At 46.0% G+C, this 18,179-nt stretch overlaps 1 long non-coding RNA gene across 1 annotated transcript in view; it reads left to right on the top strand.

Annotated features, from left to right (window-relative positions):
- Positions 1 to 14,039, top strand: part of LOC118077673 (uncharacterized) — a 30,245-nt gene extending 16,206 nt beyond the window's left edge. The window contains exon 2 of the long non-coding RNA XR_004691667.3: positions 12,991 to 14,039. This is a non-coding gene — a long non-coding RNA (uncharacterized LOC118077673). The remainder of the gene's footprint in view (positions 1 to 12,990) is intronic.
- Positions 14,040 to 18,179: the final 4,140 nt, after the last annotated feature.

The raw sequence follows: 18,179 nt of genomic DNA, 5'->3' as shown, positions 1-18,179 counted from the left end.
CTCAAAGTCAGCACAGTAGCCTCCTAAGTCACGCTTGTGGTACAGTCACATGAGCAGTTATTTAAATTTAGAGATTCCTTAGGCCTAAACCCACCCTGTGGTGTTTGTTTTTTATTATCCGATATAGATAGTGCATAGCAGACATGGAATTCCAACTGCATGGAGGCAAGTTGCTTTAGAGGTGGCCCACCATGAAGTTTGGCCAATTAAAATTATGTTCTGTTGATGCATCTCTTTCTAGCTTTTGTGTTTTGATGGCATGATTACAATAGCTGGAAAAATCATGTGGAGGTGTTGCTTAGAGTAATCCGCTTGTAATGTGAGCCTGCCTGCTCACAGTTCAATTTTCAAGCAGTATATGAATCTGTATAAATGTATCTGGTCAGAGAGAGGAGTGAAACATCATCATGTGATAACTTGCATATGTGAATGAGTCATCACAGGTCTAACATGGCTCAGTCAGTAAAGTATTAGACTCTTAATCTCAGGGTTGTGGATTTGAGCCTCACATTGGGCAAAAGATTCCTGCATTGCAGGGGGGGTTGGACTAGATGACCCTCATGGTCCCTTCCAACTCTACAATTCTAAGGTTCTAAGGTTCTATGAACATAGATATTTCACATCACTTCAGAAATAATGCCACCTTTGGAAGGAGATGCTTATGAGAAACCCAGCCATCAGAGCCAGCCCCAGAGGAAGATGACCCACCATAGATGGCCAGTTTTGGGGCACCATTGAAGGGGAGCTAAATGCCCATTGTTTGGTTCATTATAGGGCTGTAGCAAAATACCCCCTTTTTGCAGTGCAAATTGCAGACTGTGAAATTGGGCTGGGAGCTAAAACTGGGGAGACCCAGGTTCAAATCTCCACTCAGCCATGAAATTCGCTCCGTTTCAGAGGGTTGCATGACTACAGCAGATGTGTTATAAATGTAAAAAAAAGTAATTTGAAAGAATAATTAATAGATGTGGCTACTTTCTGGTGTTGTAGGATGGATTTCATGGGTGGAGCAAAGCTCACTTGCAGCTTCTCGCAGCTTCTCTGTGTAGCAACTACTATGCAGGCGTTTCCCCACTTGCACACAATCATCATGCTCATGCACACTCCTGCTGACACTCGTGCAAAAAATGGCAATGAAGGGGGAAGAGGTGGGGGCAGAACAGAGGAATCCCCATTTGTGGGTGTCCCAGTGACACGTGCAGCATCCCAGAATGGAACCTCTGCAAACTGCAGCACCGGAGAGGGAGGAGCCTTCCCAGGGCTACTCAGGAGGCTGCTTATTCAATGTTTGGGACATTGTTTTCTAGCTTGGCCAGTGGTGGATGTGTGCAATGGGTTCATCTTATCCTTCATCTCTGATGGGTGCTCTAGTGGCTGATTCGAGTTCTGCTTCCGATTTTGTTTCTGCTGGTGATATACCTCGCCCCCCCACTGTTTTATGTGTCCCACTAAATTATTCTTCCGTTTGGAATTCTGTTTCTGCTCATGGTTTAATCATTTCTTCCTTTGTTTAGCATTGCCATGGATTGAGACCTGGAACTCTGACAGTTACATCAGCTGTATTTCCCATCTATGGCGGGGGTGCAGGTTTTTGTTTTTGTTTTTAATCCTCTTGATGTTTTGTTCCTGTGATAATTTGGAAACTCTTATTCTTGAATTTTGTGGAACAGGATTATTTTCTTTACAGATGTTTTTCTCTGGCTCTTCAATACCACCCTGAAGCCCTGCTTTGCTTGTAGTATTCCATTTTGATTTAGAGTGTCTCTCATATTTTCTTCTACCGGTTTGCTAGCTGGTGATTTTAATTTATGTATATCTATCTATCTATCTATCTATCTATCTATCTATCTATCTATCTATCTGTTGTCTCTTAAAGTTCTTCAGGTTCTTGTGTTACTTTGTTCCTTTGGCTGCTAAACAGACGTCTGGCCATACTCTTAATTTTGTCATTCCTTCTCTGTGTTAGGGACCCAGGTGGTGCTGTGGGTTAACCCACAGAGTCTAGGGCTTGCTGATCAGAAGGTCGGCGGTTCGAATCCCTGCAACAGGGTGAGCTCCCGTTGCTTGGTCCCAGCTCCTGCCCACCTAGCAGTTCGAAAGCACATCAAAGTGCATGTAGATAAATAGGGACCGCTCCGGCGGGAAGGTAAACGGCGTTTCCGTGTGCTGCTCTGGTTCGCCAGAAGCAGCTTTGTCATGCTGGCCACATGACCCGGAAGCTGTCTGCGGACAAACGCCGGCTCCCTCGGCCTATAGAGCGAGATGAGCGCCGCAACCCCAGAGTCGGACACGACTGGACCTGATGGTCAGGGGCCCCTTTACCTTTACCTCTGTGTGTTTACCTATAGATTCTTCAAGTATCCCTATTGACTTTAATCATCATGGATTTTGGTTCATTTCTTCTCCTTCCATTTGCACTTTTCACACAATGAACTCAGGGCAAGCTAACATGGGGGTGGAGAGTGGGATCATACTGGTAGACCAGGACATCTCCCAAACCTTTAAACATTTTGTAGCACATATTCTGTGTGTGCTCAAATGATATGCATGCAGGTCCTGTATGTGTGATCAGAAACAAGACCTCCACGAACTATATGAGGAAAGGTGGGGATGGTTTAAATAATAAATGAACAAACAATGCAAAATACAGGGCTATATGTTGTCCCATATGCTGTTTACCATTAGCATGAAGCCACTGAGTGAGATCATTTGAAGATTTGTGGTGCAATTTCATCAGTAAACTGATGGCACTCAGCCCTACTTCTCCTTTTCATCAGTTTCAGGTTGTACTGTGAAAATGCTGAACCACTGCTGCACACGAACATAAGTTTGACCAAACTGCGGGAGGCAGTCTGGCTGAGGGCCATAAACTCAGTGTTGATACGATAAATGGAGACATCCTGGTCCACAGCTATTCACACTTTTGCTATGTCCCACTTCCATTATTGCACATATCTGCATACCCTCCAACATTTCTCTGATGATAATAAGAACATCCCATTCCGTAATGATAAAAAGCAGAGACATCACCTTGCCTACAAAGGTCCGTTGAGTTAAAGCTATGGTTTTCCCAGTAGTGATGTATGGAAGTGAGAGCTGGACCATAAAGAAGGCTGATCGCCAAAGAATTGATGCTTTTGGATTGTGGTGCTGGAGGAGACTCTTGAGAGTCCCATGGACTGCTAGAAGATCAAACCTATCCATTCTTAAGGAAATCAGCCCTGAGTGCTCCCTGGAAGGACAGATCGTGAAGCTGAGGCTCCAATACTTTGGCCACCTCATGAGAAGAGAATCCTTGGAAAAGACCCTGATGTTGGGAAAGATTGAGGGCACTAGGAGAAGGGGACGTCAGAGGACGAGATGGTTGGACAGTGTTCTCAAAGCTACGAACATGAGTTTGATCAAACTGCGGGAGGCAGTGCAAGACAGGAGTGCCTGGCGTGCTATGGTCCATGGGGTCACGAAGAGTCGGACACGACTAAACAACAAAATTTTTACTATTTATACCTCTATGTGGGACAAGAAGCTACAGTTAGAACTGGATATGGAACAACTGAGTGGTTCAAAATTGGGAAAGGAGTACGACAAGGTTGTATATTGTCTCCCTGCTTATTTAACTTATATGCAGAATTCATCATGCGAAAGGCTGGACTAGATGAATCCCAAGCCGGAATTAAGATTGCTGGAAGAAATATCAACAACCTCAGATATGCAGATGACACAACCTTGATGGCAGAAAGTGAGGAGGAATTAAAGAACCTTTTAATGAAGGTGAAAGAGGAGAGCGCAAAATATGGTCTGAAGCTCAACATCAAAAAAAACCAAGATCATGGCCACTGGTCCCATCACCTCCTGGCAAATAGAAGGGGAAGAAATGGAGGCAGTGAGAGATTTTACCTTCTTGGGCTCCTTGATCACTGCAGATGGTGACAGCAGTCACGAATTTAAAAGACGCCTGCGTCTTGGGAGAAAAGCAATGACAAACCTAGACAGCATCTTAAAAAGCAGAGACATCACCTTGCCGACAAAGGTCCGTATAGTTAAAGCTATGGTTTTCCCAGTAGTGATGTATGGAAGTGAGAGCTGGACCATAAAGAAGGCTGATCGCCGAAGAATTGATGCTTTTGAATTATGGTGCTGGAGGAGACTCTTGAGAGTCCCATGGACTGCTAGAAGATCAAACCTATCCATTCTGAAGGAAATCAGCCCTGAGTGCTCCCTGGAAGGACAGATCGTGAAGCTGAGGCTCCAATACTTTGGCCACCTCATGAGAAGAGAAGACTCCCTGGAAAAGACCCTGATGTTGGGAAAGATTGAGGGCACTAGGAGAAGGGGACGTCAGAGGACAAGATGGTTGGACAGTGTTCTCGAAGCTACGAACATGAGTTTGACCAAACTGCGGGAGGCAGTGCAAGACAGGAGTGCCTGGCGTGCTATGGTCCATGGGGTCACGAAGAGTCGGACACGACTAAACGACTAAACAACAACAACAACAACACCTCACACATCTTACTGGCTTGCCCAGCCACTCTGGGAGGCTTACAACATATATAAAAACATGCTTGCCTTCAGACAACGTGGGGGTCAGATAATTGCATACCCTCCAACATTTATCCAATGAAAATAGGGACGTGCTAAGGAAAAGCAGGACATTCCGGGATCAAATCAGAAACCAGGAGGGTATCTGTAAATCAGGGATGTCCCTGGAAAATAGGGATACTTGGAGGGTCTGCATTTGGGGCAAGCATTCTTTGGTGAGAAAACACCAACAGAGATTTTGCATGGCAAACCCTTTAAACTCCATTCTTGTCTGAAATAAAAGAGGGGACTATTAAAAGGGGACATTTGGGGGAGTTCACCGGAGGGATACACTTTGAGAGTTTTACAACCTATTACACGCTTTTCTTTGTGTTGAAATGATGAGTAAGGTGGGGGGGCACAGAGCTGTGCAGGCCACTGCCCCCTGTTGACACACACCTCCTGCCACTGCTGCACACAGCAAAAATGTTTCCCTACCACCAGAGCTTTTGGATGCCATGGGAATTGAAAGGGCTCTCTGCATGTATGGATGTCTGTGGATAGAACTCTGGACAAGTCATGGTTTCCATCTGCATATAAGAGCAATATCACACCCATTCGTGTGTGTGTAGAGCTCTTCCTCAGGCTGCCTGAATCAGCGGTGGGTGCGTCCCTGATCACTGCCCGGGGCATGCCAGGGGTATGCGCCTGCGCAGTGGGAGTGCAGGGGTGTGGGTGTGCGCGCACACAGGGGGTAGTGTACTCCCATGCTGCAGCTGGCTCGCAGTGCTGGGCCGCTGTTGCTGGATCTCATTGTTGGAAAGGGGCACTGCCGCCACCTCTCTGGCGCTTCAAGCCTGACCCAGGCGTGGAGCTGTGGCCAGCTGGCTGCTGCAGCCTTCCCCTCCCTCTTAGCCAGGCATGGCCAAACTCAGCCCTCCAGATGTTTTGGGACTACAACTCCCGTCATCCCTAGCTAACAGGGCCAGTGGTCAGGGATGCTGGGAATTGTAGTCCCAAAACATCTGGAGGGCTGAGTTTGGGGATGCCAGCTCTTAGCCATCTGAGGAGGAGGAGGAGGAGCTGCTGCTGCAGCAGCTGCCGCACCAGCCCCAAAATTTGGGCCTGGGCACAGCTTCCCTTGTTGTGCGGATGTCTGGTTTGAAGGCCCCCCAAAATGCAGCCAGGGCAACTCTCCCCCCCCCATGCTATGGCTGAGGAAGCCTTTTTACCATGTACACCAGTGGTGGGATGTGTGGCTGTGGTGCACACCATTTTGAGGACAGTGCTAGCCTTTGTAGGAGGGTGGTGGGAGATGCAGCATGGAGCAAGCGCATATGGCTGCACATGCACACCCCTCACTTGTTCCAAAATATGGAAGGGGTCATGTGAACCCCCCCTTCAATTTTATCTGCATGCATCCTAAATAAGCTTGCACATAAAGCAGGGGCAGCTAAGCCTATAACTAAGCCCAACCACATGTACTCTGAAATAATAGCACATCATTTCCCTCTTTACTCCTCCTGCCTCTGTTTATTACTTTTGCCCATGGTGCTACTCCTGCATATTTTATTTATTTCACCTATATTCTGTTTTTCTCTCATCCATCACAAAACCCAAGGCAAGTTTCAGGTTGTAGGTACTTTTGGGCTGGGGCCTATCCTCTTGTACTCTTTATATAGAACGATTATTATTTAAAATATTTAATATTTATTCCCCGATTCCCATTGCACTTCTCCCATGCATAATAATGCAGATGGGCTGTTTAGCTTTCTTAATCTCCACGGTTTAAATAACCTATGATCTTCAAACACATTGGGAGGGCTTTTGCTCGGCTAACACCATGCAATTTCTTCCTGTCCTCGGCATCACCAGGGAACAACTCTGCTTCAGTTGTTCATTAAACTCTGCAACAAGTGTTGGAGGGCTACTGTCCCTTTCCAAACTACCATGCTTTGGTCATACAATTACAGTACTTACTGTTCATTCCTAGTTTGTTGTGCAAGGTTATTCAGGAAATGTTACACCAAGGAGAGATGAGAACCAGAACTATTTGGGCCTTGTGCAAGCTGTTTCATACACCAAATGATCTTCCCTGTAAAAGCCACTGTTTGAAACCTGTATGCCATTTCAGAAATTCTGAAATTCTGGAGCAGACTAAAAGTTTAGCATTCTGTTCCCAATATGGTCTAGTCACACAGCTAGAGCTATGGTCTGAAGGCCCCTGTCAAGGGACCTGTGTACAGGGAGCCTCCACCTCTCCTGCTGACCAGCACATCACCCAGTGGCAGCAGTGAGAGCAGCAGCAGCCAGTCAGGTGGGGGGGGGAGGAAGTTAGGGGGATGGAGGAGAGAGGGCTCAGCGATGCTACAGAGCCCTTGCAGCGCCCCGGCCAACAGGCTGAGGGGACGGGGCAGCCACCTCCGTTGCCCCAATTAAGGCGTGGTACTAAACGTAAGGAGAGGAGGCGGCATTTCAGGTTGCCCAAGCTCTTATGCTGGTCACGTAACAGGAAACGTCCACTCTCGGATTCTGCGAGTGACTAGAAGGTCATGTTTCTTGGCATCTCTGCACTGTAAATACTATGCACAATAAACCTGTTAAAGACAGGACGCACTCTGGAGTCTTTACTCGAGAGTAGCCACACTCAAGCCCTGACAGCCCCCTTGCAAAATCCTTAATAAACAACTTACCTGACTTTTAGAAGACATCTGAAGGCAGCCCTGTTTAGGGAAGTTTTTAATGTTTAATCTTTTATCGCTTTTATTATTAATTTTTAATCATTATTAATATTATGTTGGGAGCCGTCCAGAGTGGCTAGGGAAACCCAACCAGATGGGCAGGGTATTAATAATAATGATGATGATGATAATAATAATAATAATGATAATAATAATTTAGAGACAGATTTTTTAAATTAAAAAAATAGATCCTTCAGGGATTTTTTTTTATTTTTAACAGTAGGGAGAAGTTATCTTCCTTACCGGTTGATACCTTTTGATTGTTGTGAGGTGGTGTTGTTTTTCTGGGGGGGGGGGAGGTTAGGCTGTATTCCTGAGTATCTTCCAATTCCTGGATCCAACAGGGACTCAATTGCTGGACTAGCCAGACAAGGGGTGGATCTACACTCTAGAAGCTGCCAACTGCTGGCTGGGCAGCTGGGAGACAGAACCAGGATAATGTCTCCATTATCCCTCATTCCGAAGAAAATGAATCTTGGATAAGCACCTGGAACCCCTGGAATTTTGCACCAATTGGAGATTGGTGTTTGCTCGAGTCAGAGAAAGACTTATCACACAAAATGATATACAATTATCTGGGGATCATTTGTGTTAAAATGTATTTCTGTGATGATTAATATTTTTTAGCAAATTAATTTGACCGACTCATGCTGAAACTAAACAGGTCTGGATCTGGCTGGTGCCTGGATGGGAAATCTCTTGGGAACATTCTGCACACCAACTTGAGTTCTGTATAAATGTACTAAGCAAGTACATGTCTCTGGAAAGAACACAGCCCTGATGAGACAAGATAGACTTGCTCCTCTCCTGTTATTCACCGCCAGCATTGGCAGAGGAACAATGCCTCTGAGGATGAAAGTTCTAACTATCTGGACATATCCTCCATGCATTTGTCTAATATATATGTAAACTGGTGTTGTTGTTGTTTTAAATATACCCTGACCCTAAAGATTACTGTAACGTGCTCTTGAGTGAGGTGATAAACATTACCTTCTCCCTTACCTTCCAAGTCCCGGACTGCAGAATCCGGGACCGGCAGCCGTGTAACACCGGAAGTTGCGTCGACGTAACTTCCGGTGTCGCGTTGCCCTTCTATGGGCACCAAAAATGGCCGCCGCCGGCTTCGAAAATCGCTTGTACGCATGTCAGGAAGTGCGTCAACGCAACTTCCAGTGTCGAACCACCCATCTATGGGCACCAAAAATGGCCGCCGCCGAAACCGGAAGTCGTGTCTATGCACTTCTGGACATGCGTAGATGCGACTTTTGAAGCCGGTGGCAGCCATTTTTTGTGCCCATAGAAGGGCAAATCGGAAAGAAAATAAATGGCTGCCGGCAGGAGAAAATAACGGAGAAAAACGGGAGACGAAGTGATACGGGGGACCACCGGGAAAAGGTAAGTAAAAACGGGGGTTTCCCGGGGAAACGGGGTACTTGGCAGCTATGCTTTCTCTTTCTCATTATCTCCCCTCCTTATCTCTAGGGTGATCTCCTCTCAGTGCTGAGGAAACAATCACCCTGGCTCATCTCATTTGCCCCTCCCCGGCCAAGCCCATGCAGCTACCTGCTAATTAATTAATAAATCAGTTTTATTATCTCCATATTGAGAGTCAGTGTAGTGTTGTGGTCAGTGTGTTAGGCTAGGATCAGGTTGATCTAGGTTCAAACAGTAATCCATGAAACTTGGGAGCAGCTGCATGAGTTAAGGGTGGGTGGCGCTGCTTTGTGGTGGTTCTGGTCCTACTTAGATGATCATTTCCAAAGAGTGACCCTTGGGGAGTGCTTTTCAGCCCTGTGGAGCCTTAAATGTAGGATTTATCAGAGTTTGCTTTTATCCCCTACTAGCTGTACCCAGCCACGCGTTGCCATGGCTCCGTCAGGGCCCCCATTTATCTGGACAGACGTAGGATGTAACAATACCCCTCCCTCTGTTCCCCCGGTGGGTGACGTCATAATCCCCTCACGTGACGTCACCCCCACCCCGACGCCTCTCTCTCTCCTCCTCACATACCATCTGCGGAGGTTCTGTCCAGTTCCCCTGGTGGATTCCAGTGAGCAGGAGCCTGGCTCTCGAGGCCCGGCGTGGTTGTGGAGACGGCGTGGATGGCAGTGGAGGGGTCTGGCCCGCCTCTCGCGCCGTCGCGGGAGGCAGCAGAGGCGGTTAGGGCCTGGGTTGGCTCTCAGGGTCTGGCCTGGGTTTTGAGGTGACACCGGAGGTGGGTTCGGGGTACAGCGTGACTCCGGTGGCGGTGGTGGTGGTGGCGCGGTAGTGGCAGGGCCCCCCGGCCTGGCTCTCCTGTCGTCCCCGGAGTTGGCGGAGGTGACCCGGGGGCCCGGCCTGGCTTTCAAGGCCCGGCCTGGTGAGGTAGGAGGAGTAGGAGTAGGGGGTGGTACTACACAAATGGAGTCTGTTCCTTAGACTTCCACTGGAGGGCGCTATTATTTTTTGCACAAAATCATGTTTTTACCTGTGACAGGTGTCATATCTGTGTAATCTAAGTTTATGCAAACACTCGCATATTGGACTGGAACGTTGTGTCCAAATTTGAACACAATCGGTCAAGCGGTTTCGGAGAAAATGCTGTTTAGCATCCACATGAAACTGCTGAGTGGGGTTATCCAGAGGTTTGGAGTATGTTGTCAGCAATATGCTGATGGCACACAGCTCTACTTCTTTACTTCTGTAGGTGTGGCAATGGATGAGAGTCAACAAACTGATGCTCAATCCATATGAGGCTGAGGCACTGTTAGTAGGTGGTTCCTTAAACTGGATGAATGGGAGATTACCTGCTATTGATGGGGTTACGCTCTCTCTGAAGGAGCAGGTATGCAGCTTGGGGGCCTCCTGGATCCTTTGCTGTCACTTGAGGCTCTGTGGCCTCGGTGGCTTGGAGTGCCTTCCATCAGCTTTGGCTGGTGGCCCAGGATAGGGACTATCTGGACAGCGATGGCCTAATTTATGTTATCTACGCTCTGGTAACCTCTAGGGTAGATTACTGCAATGTGTTACAGTCATACCTCGGGTTGAGTATGCTGCGGGTTGCGTACTTTCGGGTTGCGTACTCGGCGGACCCGGAAGTGTTTACTTCCGGGTTCTGCCACACGCACATGCGCAGAAGCAGTCTGCGCGCTTCGTGCATGCGTAAAGTGCCCCTCGGGTTAAGTACTTTTCAGGGTGCAAACGGCACCCCGGAACAGATTGGGTACTCAACCCAAGGTACCACTGTATATGTGGGGCTGCCTCTGAAGACAGTTCAGAAACTTCAGCTACTGCAGAATTCAATGGCCAGGTTGTTCACTGGGGTAAGATGGCTTGAGCAAATTATACTGATCCTGGCCCAACTGCACTGGCTGGCAATTGGTTTACAAGCCCAATTCAAAGTTCTGATTTTGACCTATATAGCCTTAAATGCCTCAAGGACCGCCTCTCTCCATATGAACCTACCTGGATCCTGTGATCATCATCTGAGACCCTTCTTCATGTGCCTACTCCATGAGAGGTCCAGAGGATGGGAACATTAGAACGGGCCTTTTCTGCAGTGGTTCCCCATTTGTGGAATGCTCTCCCTAGGAACGCTTGCCTAGTGCCATCCTTACATATCTTTAGGTGCAAGGCAGAATTATTCCTCTTCTCCCAGGCCTTTGGCTGATTAAACAATCTATGGCCTTTTAAACTGTGTGTGTGTGGTGGATTTTTTTGTTTGTTAATATGTTAAGTATTTTTGTGTTTTTAACTTGTAAACTGTCCTGTGATCCTCGGATGAAGAGTAGTATAGAAATTTAATTAATTAATTAATTAATTAATTGAGCCACTCATCTACTATCGACCTAATTTGCTTCACAGAGCTGTTGTAAGGATAAAGTTATGGGAAAACTTGTACGCCAATCTTGGAGGAAGAGTGGGAAAGAAATGTGTAAATATTGATACTATTAGAAAATATATTCCCCTTGTAAATGGGTACTAGATGGCCATAATCTAGAGCAGACTATTGCTTCTGGTACCTAGAGCTGTTGTTTCACCATACAAAGACCTGGAATCGCCACTGGCAGACTATATGTCAGAAGACGGAGATGAGCAAACTTGCTATACTTCATTTCTTTTTCACAAAGGGAGGTCACTATGTTCCACCAGCCATAAGGGTCTTTAACGCGAAATCTGTTTTCCGACTCCTTTATGCTTCAAACATCTGGTACAATGGTCTATTTTCTAAGTTACATGGGTTCCAAGCTAAGTTCCTGTGGTATCAAACTGTGTTCCTAAAATTCTAATGTTGGAAATAGGTGAATGCCTTGAAATACTGGCTAAAGATCTCGGTATTTGGCCTGTGGAAGGGATTACTTTTATATGTAACCGTTGAGGAGTCTATCAGCTCATGGTTGAAAACTATGGCCCGAAAAGCCTCCTCGATTGGTTTTTCACCATCCTTTTTACATCATCTGGGCTATGATATTGCCCTTAAATCCCTGAGGCAGAAGTTATGGGATATTTCACACAGCGATCTTTGCTCTAGATCCTATGTAACCTGTGAACGTTTGCATCTGGAATCCAATATGGACATGAATTTCAGTTACCATCGTATTTCATGAATCTGTCTGTACCTAACTATCACCAATTATTTACCAAAGCTAGACTAAATGTATTTCCATCAGAAGTGCTAAATAGCAGTCTGGTATACCCTATCTATCTGCTTATGCTCTCAGGGTGTTGACTCTATGAAGCATATCCTACCACACTGCGAGCAAATTAATTAAACCCCTATTGGTAAATTTAACTGTTCAAAGCTGAAACCTTCCACCTTAAGTACCTCCTTGGTGATAAGTCAAATGATACTATCCTAACCTTGGCTAAGTTTCTCTTGGAAGTATTAAGAAACAGAAACCTACATGCTCTGGATAAAACATAGTGACTGCCTTGGAACCCTTTCCCTGTATTTCTGTTATATTTTGCTTTTGAAAATGTTGTTGTGGCTCTGGACTTGAAATATACTCAGAGTCGAGAGTGAATTTCATGCTCTTTATTCAGCTCATAGTCATCAAGGAGAAGAGAAGAAGAATGCCCTTTTCCCAAAACCATCTGCTTATATACATTATTTACACAATGGGCTTTGCGTGATTGGCTACTTCAGGGCTACACCTGTGGGCCAATCAGTTTGTGGATTGACTTCTGCCAGCAGCCTGATTGGCTGCTCCTGCAGGCCAATCAGGTTGCGGATTCACTTCTGCCAGCCGCCTGATTGGCTGCTCCTGCAGGCCAATCAGGTTGCGGATTCACTTCCACCTGGAATTTGGATTGGGTGGCTCCTGCGGACCAATCAGACTGCTGATTCTGGATCCTATTGTTCTATGATTCAGCTCAGTACATAACAGGACTGAAATAAGGAATGCTTGTGTGTGATAATATTGCACTGAAGACAGGTCTGAAGCTGAAGAAAATAGCACATCAGAGGCCACATAGTCATGGTAGGGAAGAGATTTGCAAACAACAGCAATTTGTTGTCATGTGATGGAAATGTGTCCATCTTAATTTATGTGTTCAGGTCTTTCCCATTTAATCAAAGTGATTGAGGAAAAAAATTCTTCACTTTAATGGAATCATGCTCAAACATTTTTATGAGGTGTGACTATAGAAAGAACAGCTGGCTTTAATAATAATAATAATAATAAGGATTAAAATGTGGAGAGCTGGTGCAAATTGTCTCATAGATCTGACTATTTTTGGAATCTTGCAACAGGCTCTTTTCTCCTCCTCCATCGGAAGATAACATACAAGGAAAACACGGGGAAGCAATTGGCATATCACCACACTTTGGATGACAGTGAATCAGCTTACGGTAACTCAAAGAGTCTCATGTTTTCTATTTCAGTTGCTTTTCTTTTAACTATTACCAAACATACCGTACCGTACTTCTGTGTACCTGCCAAGTTTGCTTTCCTTCCCTCTGCTGTTCCTAAAGGAAATAAAATACTTTGGAATTTTTATGAGGAAATGTCTTGGAACCAAGCACACTTTCTGAACACAGCGTTGCATGCCACCTGCTGTTTTATCGGTCTCTTAGTGAGAGGATGCCTTCAAGATTTCCCCCCTTTTCAGAGCGCATCCAGGCTTCCTTTTGCACCACACGTTCTAGGCACAGATGTGCACTTTAAAACCCCTTGTCCAAAAGGTGGTTTTTGTTTCGTTTTTTGATCACAGCACTTTCCTTGGGAGCGCCTGCGTTTTGCCACTGAATCAAAGCAAATGGCAACCTGTGGGAAAACCTGGTTGCTGTTTGCCCCAATTTAGTGACAGAATGTGGATTTTCCTTGGGAATTAGCTGTGACAAAAAAAAAGCCACCACTCAGACATGGACCTGGAAAGCCTGGACTTGTGCCTAGAGACACAGCACAAAAGGAAGTGTGCATTAGCCTTCAGTGTAAGGTGTAACTTTACATTCATGGTGATTCATGATACCTTCAGGTCCCACTCTTTGAAAATTTCAGATTATTTCATCAGTGTTTAAAAACATGGCATAAGTAACAAATAGGTGCATGGTCTGTAGTTTCCAGCAAATATCCAGAAACTATTCATACCAGTTTTTTATTTTTATTGCCACTTTTGATATGTTATGGAGCCATGGCATAGCCACTCCCACATACTTCCTGTTGAAGCTGTTTTTGTGGACCTGAGGGCTCGTCCACACTCCTTTCCCCTGGGAAAACCTGCTCTTCCTCACTGAAGTGGAGCATGTCACTCAGACTTTTGGCCCTTAAATTGAAGGCTAGTATTCTTGCCTCTTTTAGTGGGACAGGACCTGTAGTCCTGGTTTTTCATTTGACTGTGTTTTTAGCCTTTTATTATATACTGCCGTGTTTTGCGGCTTTTATTACTGTTCACAACTGATTTTAATGTAAGTTGCTTTGGGTTACTTTGAAAGAAAAAAAACTAACAAATATAATAAATAAAAAAGGAGAAGGATATGGGCATAGCCAGAAATCTTTTTTTGAGAGGACAGGCTTTATGTTAGGGGTGGCAGAACTGAGTTATCTGTGACATAATTGGTCAGTTAGTTAACTATTTTTATTTATTTAGTTGATTTGTGGGAGACAGTGCCCCCCCCACTACTTCCATGGAGAGGGAGAGAAAATGAGAGAACACATACATTATATCTGGCATATAAGAGCCATGAACCCCTGCAATATACATCTTGAGAACTGGTTCCCTAGTGGAGGTTACAGAGTTCCTTGTTTTACTTGCCTCATGCAGTCTATCAGCTAATTATGCAGTCTAATTTTTTCCTCAAGGCGAGGTATCAGTATGGAGGTCTACCATAGATGAAAGCTTAGGAAAGTGGGCATGTCCTTGTTTTTGTCCCTGGATGTGATAAATGTGTGCAGGCATTGGAAGCATCCTGGCTGGGAAGGCTGGCACCTCAAGAGTCTGATGATGCTGCCATTGTAGTGTAGTGGCTAGCATAAGGGACTTCTACTGGTGGATTCTGGCTTCAAATTCCTGCCCAGACATGAGTGGAACAAATTCCTTGCTCAGAGTGGTTGAGAATGAAATCCATATATGATGCCTTCAAGTCCTTGGGGATAGGGCAGGATACAAATGAAATTTAAAAAACACAGAAGTGGTAACGGAAAGAATTGTGGACCTGGTCATTCTCCTTTCATTAGATAGCGTATTGGCGGCAATGCTAGTGGCCATGTGCTTGATATTTAAGCCTTTTATGTACTCTCTTCCTGAGCAGCCAGTCATCAATTTGATTCAATAATATTCATTTTATATATAGAGACTCAGTGTACCTTAACAAGTGCCTTCTTGGATGTTCTAGCTAGCCACATTTGGGGGGGGGCACTTTTTTTTTATAAAAAAGGTAAAGCACAGAACAAATCACTACAACAATGAAATTCACAATAACTAGTAAAAGCACAATTTAAACAAGCTCACACCTGGAATTCCTTGGGCAGAATGACATCACAGCACCAACAGGGCTGGATGGTGGGGGCCAGGCTCTCTGTTCATAGCTTCAAAACAGCCTAAGCTGATGGGCAGTGAAAGTACAGTATTTGCTCTCATGAAAAATGGTGGAGGCTATTTGGTATGTTATGCAATCTTAAGAGGAGTCTTTTATTCAGTGTTTCTGTGCCCCAAACTGAACATAAGCCTTGGTGCTGTGCACAGCTGCGAACCTGGCTGCCCGGGGCGGCAAATCTGAAGGCACCCCGCCAGGGGGTGGGGTGTCCGTCGTGCGCATGCAAGCTGCGGAGTGAGGCAGTCTCGATTGCATTGGGGCTTCTCCTCCATGGCTGCGTCGCGTGGCAGCGGTGGCAGCGGCTGTCAGAGGTGGTCAGCCCCGCCCAGCCTGCTGCCCCCACCCAGCCTGCTGCCCGCCCCCCCCCTATTACTATGCCACTGGCTGTGCAATGGAATGTGAAAAAAATCCTAGGTGCTTTAACTGACTTTTAAAATGAAACTTATCTGTGCAATGCAATTAACATTCACGTAGATACTGCTAAACAATCAGAACGCTTGTGATTTTTTCCCCCAGAAATACCTCTAAGGTCTGAAGACTGAGAGCATTAGAAGCAACCCAGCACAGTGTGCTGAAAATAATCAACATTGTATCAACACTGGAATTTTTTCTGGTCAGATTTGGACATGCTTGTGCATGTGAAAGTCTCCTTGAGGCTGATTTGTTTTTTCCAGCTGCTACATAACCAGGTTTCAATGGAGGGAACAAGCAGCTCTCCCCTCCCTTGACTATTAAATAAGAACTAGGATAATAAAGTGGAGCTCAAGCCTTAAAACCTGTTTGTACTTGTTTTCAGAGCACTTTAATGAACTAGAAAAATATCTTGCACACTATAATGAATGAAGTTTACACTGGCGAGATAAGGCAGCCGCGCACTCACAACATGTAGGTGCCTGATTCTATCTGCAACCGCTGGCATTGTGAAGTGTTCAAAGGCGCTCAAATCAGAATGTTTCAAATAACCTGCAAAAGGAAGGTAGAGCTGGAATTCACAGTAGTTTGTAGCAGTCTTACTACACTGCAGGCATTTTTACTGTGCGATAAACTGGGATTTTGACAGGCTGGTGGTGGTAAAATATCTTTGGATAAGATTCTCAATTAGAGCAACTTTTTCATGGGGCACAAGCTGCTGTATCTGACAGTTCGATTTATTGCACTGTCACCAAACTTCAAAAATTTAGTGTATTAAAGGACTCACGGACGCTTTCTTGCTCTCTCACCAAGAGCTGTTGTCATCTCCCTCCCGACACACACAGAGGGAGGGAGGGAGGGAGGGAGGGAGAAAGAAAGAGAGCACATGGGCATGGGCATGAGCATGCTTATGTCATGGACTGGTTGGACATGGAGGAATGGTGGGAGGTAGCAGCTGGAAAACCCCAAAGGAAAGAATGCTCAGAGCCCGGGGACTGGTGGTGAGACAATGATGAGTGGTCAGAGGAAGAAGAGGGCACAGCCAAGGAGAAGGAGGTGTCAGAAGCTGAAGAGGTGACAGGGCTTAGTGAGCAAGGGGTGTCTGTGGCAGAGAGAAGTCCAGAATATAATAATAATAATAATAATAATAATAATAATAATAATAATAATAATAATTTATTTATATCCCGCCCATCTGGCTGGGTTTCCCCAGCCACTCTGGGCGGCTTCCAACAGAAAAATAAAACACACAACAGAAAAATAAACCACTGAGCCTAGGGCTTGCTGATCAGAAGGTCGGCGGTTCGAATCCCTGTGACGGGGTGAGCTCCCGTTGCTTGGTCCCAGCTCCTGCCAACCTAGCAGTTCGAAAGCACGTCAAAATGCAAGTAGATAAATAGGAACCGCTACAGCGGGAAGGTAAACGGCGTTTCCATGTGCTGCTCTGGTTTGCCAGAAGCGGCTTTGTCATGCTGGCCACATGACCTGGAAGCTATACGCCGGCTCCCTTGGCCAATAATGCGAGATGAGCGCGCAACCCCAGAATCGGTCACGACTGGACCTAATGGTCAGGGGTCCCTTTACCTTTAATCTATTAAATATTAAAAGCCTCCCTGAACAGGGCTGCCTTCAGATGTCTTCTAAAAGCCTGGTAGTTGTTTTCCTCTTTGACATCTGTTGGGAGGGCGTTCTACAGGGCAGGCGCCACCACCGAGAAGGCCCTCTGCCTAGTTCCCTGCAACTTGGCTTCTCGCAACAAGGGAACCGCCAGAAGGCCCTCGGTGCTGGACCTCAGTGTCTGGGCAGAATGATGGAGGTGGAGACGCTCCTTCAGGTATACTAGACCAAGGCCATTTAGGGCTTTAAAGGTCAACACCAACACTTTGAATTGTGCTCGGAAACGTACTGGGAGCCAATGTAGATCTTTCAAGACCGGTGTTATGTGGTCTCCCAGTCACCAGTCTAGCTGCCACATTCTGGATTAGTTGTAGTTTCAGAAGCTGAAGCTAAATCAGGAGAAGAGAGAGGCCAAGAAGTAGAGATGAGTCAGGCGGGCAAAGAAGCCAGGGTGTCTGTGTCTCCCCATCCTGTTGCGACCAGCCTCTTCCCACACTCTCCCAGAACCAGAAGAGGTATGAAGAGGGAGGAACAAAGACAGGTGCATTGCTTAGTTTAGATTGCTTGGAAAGGACCCAGGGGACCCAGGGGAGGAGGGGATTTAGGCAGCTGTAGGAAGGCGGAGGTCTTCAACCTCCACAACTGCATCAGCTGAGAAGAGTTGTGCTCATTGGGCCCTGAGAAGGCCTTGTTGCTTCTAATAAAGAGTTAACTTCACGTACTCCATGTGATTTATTTCTGGTTGGCTCCATAACAGCATATTGCAGGAAGGTCCTACTGGCTGTTTCTAGGGTCCCCTCTCTGTTGTTTGAAATCCACTCATGGTAGTGGATTTCAGACAACAGAGAGGGGACCCTAGAAACAGCCAGAGCCCCTAG

Source organism: Zootoca vivipara, chromosome 11 (assembly GCF_965207765.1).
Source record: "Zootoca vivipara chromosome 11, rZooViv2.hap1.1, whole genome shotgun sequence".
Classification (NCBI taxonomy): domain Eukaryota; kingdom Metazoa; phylum Chordata; class Lepidosauria; order Squamata; family Lacertidae; genus Zootoca; species Zootoca vivipara.
Note: the sequence above shows the minus strand (reverse complement) of the source record. Positions and strands in the feature narration are given on the sequence as shown.